The sequence below is a fragment of the Poeciliopsis prolifica genome, unplaced genomic scaffold (genome assembly GCF_027474105.1).
Source record: "Poeciliopsis prolifica strain line A6 unplaced genomic scaffold, Auburn_PproV2 SCAFFOLD193, whole genome shotgun sequence".
Classification (NCBI taxonomy): Eukaryota; Metazoa; Chordata; class Actinopteri; order Cyprinodontiformes; family Poeciliidae; genus Poeciliopsis; species Poeciliopsis prolifica.
Genome location: NW_026562568.1, coordinates 77596 through 84644, shown reverse-complemented (window position 1 = coordinate 84644; position 7049 = coordinate 77596). Strand labels below are relative to the sequence as shown.

General features: G+C 38.5%; 1 pseudogene; it reads right to left on the bottom strand.

Annotated features, from left to right (window-relative positions):
- The window catches only part of LOC129356776 (NACHT, LRR and PYD domains-containing protein 12-like), a 44067-nt pseudogene extending 37018 nt beyond the window's left edge, over positions 1–7049 (bottom strand).

Below are 7049 nucleotides of genomic sequence, written 5' to 3'. Positions count from 1 at the left end.
AGTCCTAGACTGATTGTGTGTTGGACCTCCTTAAGAATATTTGGGACCTCTTGACCTCAACATCTGCTCCATTTCAGATTTGCAGAATAAGCCAATTCATCACAGATTGGTGTTCTTATCTGTCCAAACCACATCTTTTCCCAAGTCACATTTGGTCCAACTTTGTGATTCGTATGCAAGGGAAGGGAGAGCACCAAGTCAGTTTGACCCAGGGCGGTGCCATGAATCCTTTCGCAAAAACAACTCCATAAATAGTATTTCCTCTCTCACATTTTTCCTTTGGATGTAAAAGAAATGAAATTCACAAGTGGCTACTGGTTTACATCTTCTTACTTATGACCTAAATTCAAAGGGCTTTCAAGTGTCAGAATGTAGTTATATTTATACATCATCATAATCAGCTGATCTGAGTTTTATCATTATGTTTGGCTCAGCAATTAATTTCTATAAAACAATTTCTATTTGAGCCCAACAGAACCAGAACCTGGAGGTTCTCCATCGCTGAGTGTTGATGCACCACAGCTGCTTCTCTTCATTTTGAAGTAAATCAACAGAACCATTCATTTTATCTCTGTTGGCTGTACAAGTTGTACAAAACCTTTTCATCAAAAAATTTCATAATCCATATTAACCTATGAATTTCTAAACTTGAATATGGCATAGTAATTACATATTCAAATGAATTTAGTTTTCATTTTGTTTCATTAATATTCAACAAGCTGAACCGAGAATCCATTGTCTATTCATACATTCAGCAGATTAATTTATTTAACTTTTTTTTGTGGTGACAAATTGAAATCTTGTCAACTCAGGCTGTCTCACCTGGACCAAAGGAGTCAGAGGACAAACCCAGCTGGTTGGACAGAGTCAGATTCCTGTGATGAAGATGTTTGATCATCAACCTGCAGGCTCTCTGTCCTTTCTTCATCACAGCATCTATGGTGTCACGGGCCTTGTCTGCTCTGGTTTGGTTCTTCTGCAGTATATCTTCTATCTCCGAATGCATAAAGACCCCATCTGATAGAAGGTCATCGAGGAGCCGTTTCAGGAGTACCTCAGAAACTCTCTTCACAAAGTCAGCACGAACCTTGAAAAGTTTTTCCTCTGCAGGCAGAAACAGAAACAGGATTAATTTACATCTGAGAGACAAACGTGATGAAGATCAACTCTTCCTGTTGCTCCATCCAGAGATTCTCCTCAGAGTCTGTTGATCAGCTCCTCAGGTCTGAACCTGCTGTTGTGTTTCAAATTTGTTTCAAATTTGTATTATAATTTGTACATTTATCTCGTGGCCATTTTTTGAACAGAGTCAAATTAAATGAGGACTTTCTTAAGCCGAGTTACAGAGACATAAGTTCCAGTTACACCAGCTGAAAAAAAGTCAGATTCAGTTGAAACAACTGACCACAAAAAGACTTTTAATCCTTAAATGTCCAAATCTCAACTAAAGACGTGGCCCTGGAAGGAAGAAGCTCTTATTGGACATGTTCAGTCTCACCTGGAGCACGGCTGCTCTGATTGGCTGTCAGTCCAGATCTTGTTCTGGGTCGTTTCCCACACTGGGGGCAGCTGGTACAGCCCGGATCCATCAGAACATTCTGACCCAAAGCACAGCAGGATGGAAGCTCCTCCTCACTAAAGCTGCTCCTGTGAAGACATTTCTTCATCACTGAAATTTCACTAGCAACAGGCTGGAGCTGAACATGTTCATGAAGGTCCACAAAGAACCAGGGACCAGAAACTGGGTCAGAACAGAACCTCAGAACATTGATGATTTCTGGTTTTAAGCACTTCATTGAATTATATTTGGTATGATGACTGATGCCAGTGTTCCCAGTCTGGAAGATGCTGGTTTCACTGCTTCAGTGGGTTTACAGACAATCTGAATTGTTGCTCCTCACATGTTTTTGTTTTCATGCAACATTTTAATCCATATTAATTCATTCAAACTGATTTACTGACCAACATCCTTCAGGTCTAACTTTAAATTAATAAGTAAGAAAATTAAGTTACTGTTTATTAAAAAACACTGAGATCAACCAGTTAATTTATATTTTATCTCTATAGATTCACATGAATCAGTTAGAAAATGGTTTCTTACTCTGATTCTGATGATCCAGGTTCAGTACTGAAGACTGGAGGATGATCTTTGGACCAGTCACTCTTCATGGAGGGACAGATGGATCCTGGAGGTTCTGCTCTCCATCTGTGGTTCTGCCCTCTGAAACACAAACATGTTGTAATTCAAATCACATCAATCAGTGAGAAACTGAGATAAAAATCAGAGAAGAAGATCTGAACACAAACTGCTGCAGAGAAGCAGAAGGCTTAAAGCTTCAGAATAAAACATTCAGACTGATTTGTTGGATCAAACTGCACATTTTCTCTGGGTCACAGCAGAACCTGCAGAACAACAGGCTCATGTTCCAGTTTGATGGAGCTGATCATATTATATTTCTTCTATCGTATCCATTGATAGAAGTCCAATACCCAGAATGCACTGCAAAGAGTCTCACTGCTGCCATCTAGTGGTAGAAGGTGGAGCGCAGAGGATCAGAACTAAAGCTGTTCATCTGGTCTGAAGAGCCGATGTGGATCATGAAAGACCAGAACCCAAGAACCGACCAGGAAGAAGAACCTCAGAACCAGAAGTCCAGCCCAGTCCTCTGGAGCCGCTTTGACCTTTGACCTTTCTGTTTGGAGCTGCTGAGGCTCAGTGGGCGTGGCCAGGTTATCAGCCTACCTGGATCAACTGGACCCAGTGTTCCCAGTATAAACTGGACCATTGCTCTTCACATTCTTGGTTGGTTTTGTTTTCATGCAACATTTTCATCATTGATTCATTCAGACCTTCATTCAAACTCTGATTTTCTGACCAACATCCTTCATGTTTATTCAGCTTTAAATTAATTTACAATAAAAAATACTTTTTATTCAAACACTGAGATCAACCAATTCATATCATTTATATTTTATCTCTATAGATTCACATGAATCAGTTAGAAACTGGTTTCTTACTTTCTGTCTGAGGATCCAGGTTCATCACTGAACTTTGGGTTGTTTCCTTTGGACTCGTCACTCCTCATAGATGGACTGATGGATCCTGGAGGTTCTGCTCTCTCCTTCTTTTGATGCTGATATTCTGTCTTCTGGACTTCTGGAGAGAGAAACCAGACCCAGTCATTCCAGTGATCCAGTCCCAGTAACTGTCCTGTGAAGCAGAAAGCTGGTTCCCATCATCAGAGGAACCAGATTCCAGCAGGTAACATCTGGTTTGAATTGTTCTCTCCTTCAGTCCTTCATGACCTTCTGATGTCTGCTGGCTCATCTCCTCACAAACATCTGCAGAACTTAGGAAGGAAATTAGAGATAGAACTGAGTTTAAACATTTTCAGGTCTAAACTGGAATCATGTTTGTGTCTTTACTTCGTTTCCTTTAAAGTGAATAAAATAGAAACTAGACCTGTTAGTGTCTGTTCTCTGGGTTCTGACCCGATCAGCTCTCTGTCTGTAGGACCTACAGCTGAGATGCTCACACGCACACACGCACACACACACACACACACACACACACACACACACACACACACACACACACACACACACACACACACATGTTTGTCAGACTGTCTTTGTGGAGACTTCCCATTGACTTCCATTGATTTCTACTGCCTAACCTTTACCTCATATTACATAGCTGAACATTTTTAACTTGCTCTCACGCCTACAAACATTGCTCTATTGGTGAAAATTTTGATCGTTGCATCGAGTGTCAGCTTCCCTACAATCTTTTGAAATTGCTCTGGGGTTTTCTGTCAAGGTCCTCCAGAGTGTACTGGTGTCACTGGGATATCTTAGGCTCCTAACTATTAATTTTCATTCTTTTATCAAAAATATCAGCGCTCAGTGCTCACCATTTCTCTCTCATCGCTGCTATTACTGTGAGTGAGGTACAGATACAAATTACGGTACTATTGAATATGAGAACTGGCCTTCTCATTTACTTCAAAAGGTTTTGGATCAGTCTAACGGATCCTAAGTGGAAGCAGCTGCTTGCTTTTTCAAAATAAAAGACCAGTTTTTGTTTCACCGGGATGTTTCATCAGCATGGACCAGTTTATTCTGAGGCTGTGAATGTGTTCAGTTTTTATCTGTTAACTGAACTTTAAGGCAGTTCTAGGTCAGAAAGAGGAGTCATGACCTCTGTCTGACCTATTGGTGAAAATATCGACTGATTAACATTTTCATCACTTTTCTGTCTTTTACTTTCAACAAGTTTTTAATCTCCATCTCTAAGCTTTAGCATCTCTGTCACCAAATGTTGGGATAAAAGACAGAGACAGCCTTTGATAATAAATTAGTAATAAATGATGTGATTATTGGATAAATTTTTATCTTCAGGTTTCACAGAAACTCAGTTTCCAGCAGATCTTCACTGAACAGGAAGCATGAAAACAATAAATACTCTGAGGCTGAGGTTCATCACATGGCAGCAACACGGGCTGTGATTGGTCAGTTTGTTCCTTCATGAAGGTTCATTTCTGCTTCTGATCACTTACCGAAATCCACTTCCTGCTGGACTTCCTGCTGGACTTCCTGCTGGACTTCCTGCTGGACTTCCTGCTGCTGCGCCATCTTTTATCTGGAAAACATGAAGGATTTATTATGTTTCAGACTTTATCTCATAAATAATTTACTTTATCTTATGCAGTTTGAATGGAAACTAAAAATACCCCAAAAGTATTTATTTAAAACACACAAGCACAAAGGTCAAAGGTCAAAATCTTGCCACCAATTGAACTGGACTGGAAATATCCGTCAGTGGAATAATTCATAATTCAGACTTACTATTAAGGGTTTGTAAAAATTATTACTGTGGTTGAACCAATAATTCATCAGATATTTGCTGAATTATTAAAAAAACAGAGTGAGACTCAGAAATAGAGCAACGGTCGGAGTGGAGCAAAGTTTTCTTGGTTTTTAAGAAGCTCAAACATCTGAGCTTTCACAAACAAACCTCAGATTTTTAGTTCACTTTTTACTTGGAAGGTCAAAATGTCAAATATAGTGATGGGTCCAGCAACACCGATGTGTTGGCGCATACATGAAGCCCTTAGACGAAACATCGTGTCGGTGCGTGTTGCTTTCATCCAGTCACATGACCAAGAGGAACTGAAATGACACTGAGGCGCCTAACTGTGTTTATAAGGAAGCAAATCTGTCAACTTGATGCATTTCCAAACTAATTCTTGATCTTTTACGGTACAGCGACAACTATGAAACCTTTCAAAGCAAACAAAAGGTTTTGTAATTTTGACCATTTTGATCTTAATTAGAAAATAAGGAATTGGTTTTCACTTTGTCGTTGTTTCATCCGGTTCTTTCCACTTTCTACTTGATCTATCTGAATCCAAATTCAGCTGTTAGTTTACTTTCATATTATGCTCTGCAGGTTTAGAGTTGCACATTTTTGACAGAAATGACTTATTTCAATAAATTCACCTTCTCAATGCTGAGGCATCACAGGGCATCAGAATGAATCCCAGACACACCTGGAGAAACTCAGGTATATAATCATTCTACTAAATACTCAGTGGCTTTTTATTAATTATTTCATATAAATGTATTGTTTACTTCATTTTTTTTCTACAGTAGCAGTCGTGTGTCAAAAGCGTAACAAACTAAACTTCAAAATGTCTGAAAAACATTTTTTTATGAAAATTTGTGAAAAAAAAACAAAACAAAAATAAAAACACTCAGTCTTTAAGCATCCTCATTCCAAACACATTCACTTAAATTTTCACTTTATGGTCCATGTTCACTTCATTTATTGACTGAATCAAAAAATATTAAATTTTAGAATCTAAGATTTAGAATTTAACTGATGACATAATACAATTTATAAATACAATAAAATACCATGATTTAAGTCTTATTATATAGACCAGGTGATGAAATATGTCTGTCAACTGCTTTGCCTGTAGGGATGTTCAATGTCCAGCAGGTGTCACTATTGAGTGACACATAATCAATACAGTTTTGTAAAGGGGTGGAAACGTTTCATGACGCGTCATTTACGCATCACTATTGAAACAAACAAACTAACAAACAAGACATTTGATCCAAAATGGCCGACTTCCTGCTGGGTGTGCAAACGGGTCCAATAGTAATTTTTATTGGTTCTGATGGTTTGACGTTTTAACTCAGTTCAGGTCTAAATAACAGCAGTGGATGTTTTTAAATACTCTAGGGGGCGCTGTGTTGATATTTCACCATAATCACTTATTACTGATCAATAATTGATTGAAATGTGATCAGCTGTCCTCTGGTTCCACAGACTGATTCAATCTGGAGAAATCCTCTCTGATCAATAAATTATTGACAATTTTCATCCACCAACCAGGAACCAGACATCTCAGCTGAACCAGAACCAGAACCAGAACCAGCAGCTCAGAGAGAGAAACCAGTCAGGACTGGAAACCAGAAGATTGTGGAGTTAAAACTCACCTGATCAGATCTTTGCTTCTCCTTCTGTTCACACAAACCCAGTGGGAGCGAACTGGAGAACCGGACCGATTCTCCAGAACTTTAATGGGACCCACCTGAGGCTCCGCCCCCTGACAGCAGAGGTGTGTTCACCTGTTGAATAACAAGAAACCAGGAAATAAATGTTAAACAACAAGTTCACGTTTAGGTTTAAAGCTTCTTTAAGTTTGAAACATATTCAGGATTTTAATCAATATTTTATTAAATTAATGGAGATTTTCAGTTTCATCTATAAAGAAATTTAACAAATAAAAGTAATAATAGTTGCTGCTTGTTATGATCTGAGCCAACAGAACCAAGAACCTTGAAATGTTGATGTTTCTCCATCTGACATGTTCATATTAAATACAGATTTTATTCATTTATTTAATCTTGTTTAATGTTGATATGAAGGAAACTTTCCATGATGATTCTCACCTGATCCTCCTTCACTGCTGAACATAAACTTCTTTAATCTTTGTCTCTTTTAGCCTGGAGGCTTTAAGTTGTTCAACTAGTTTGTC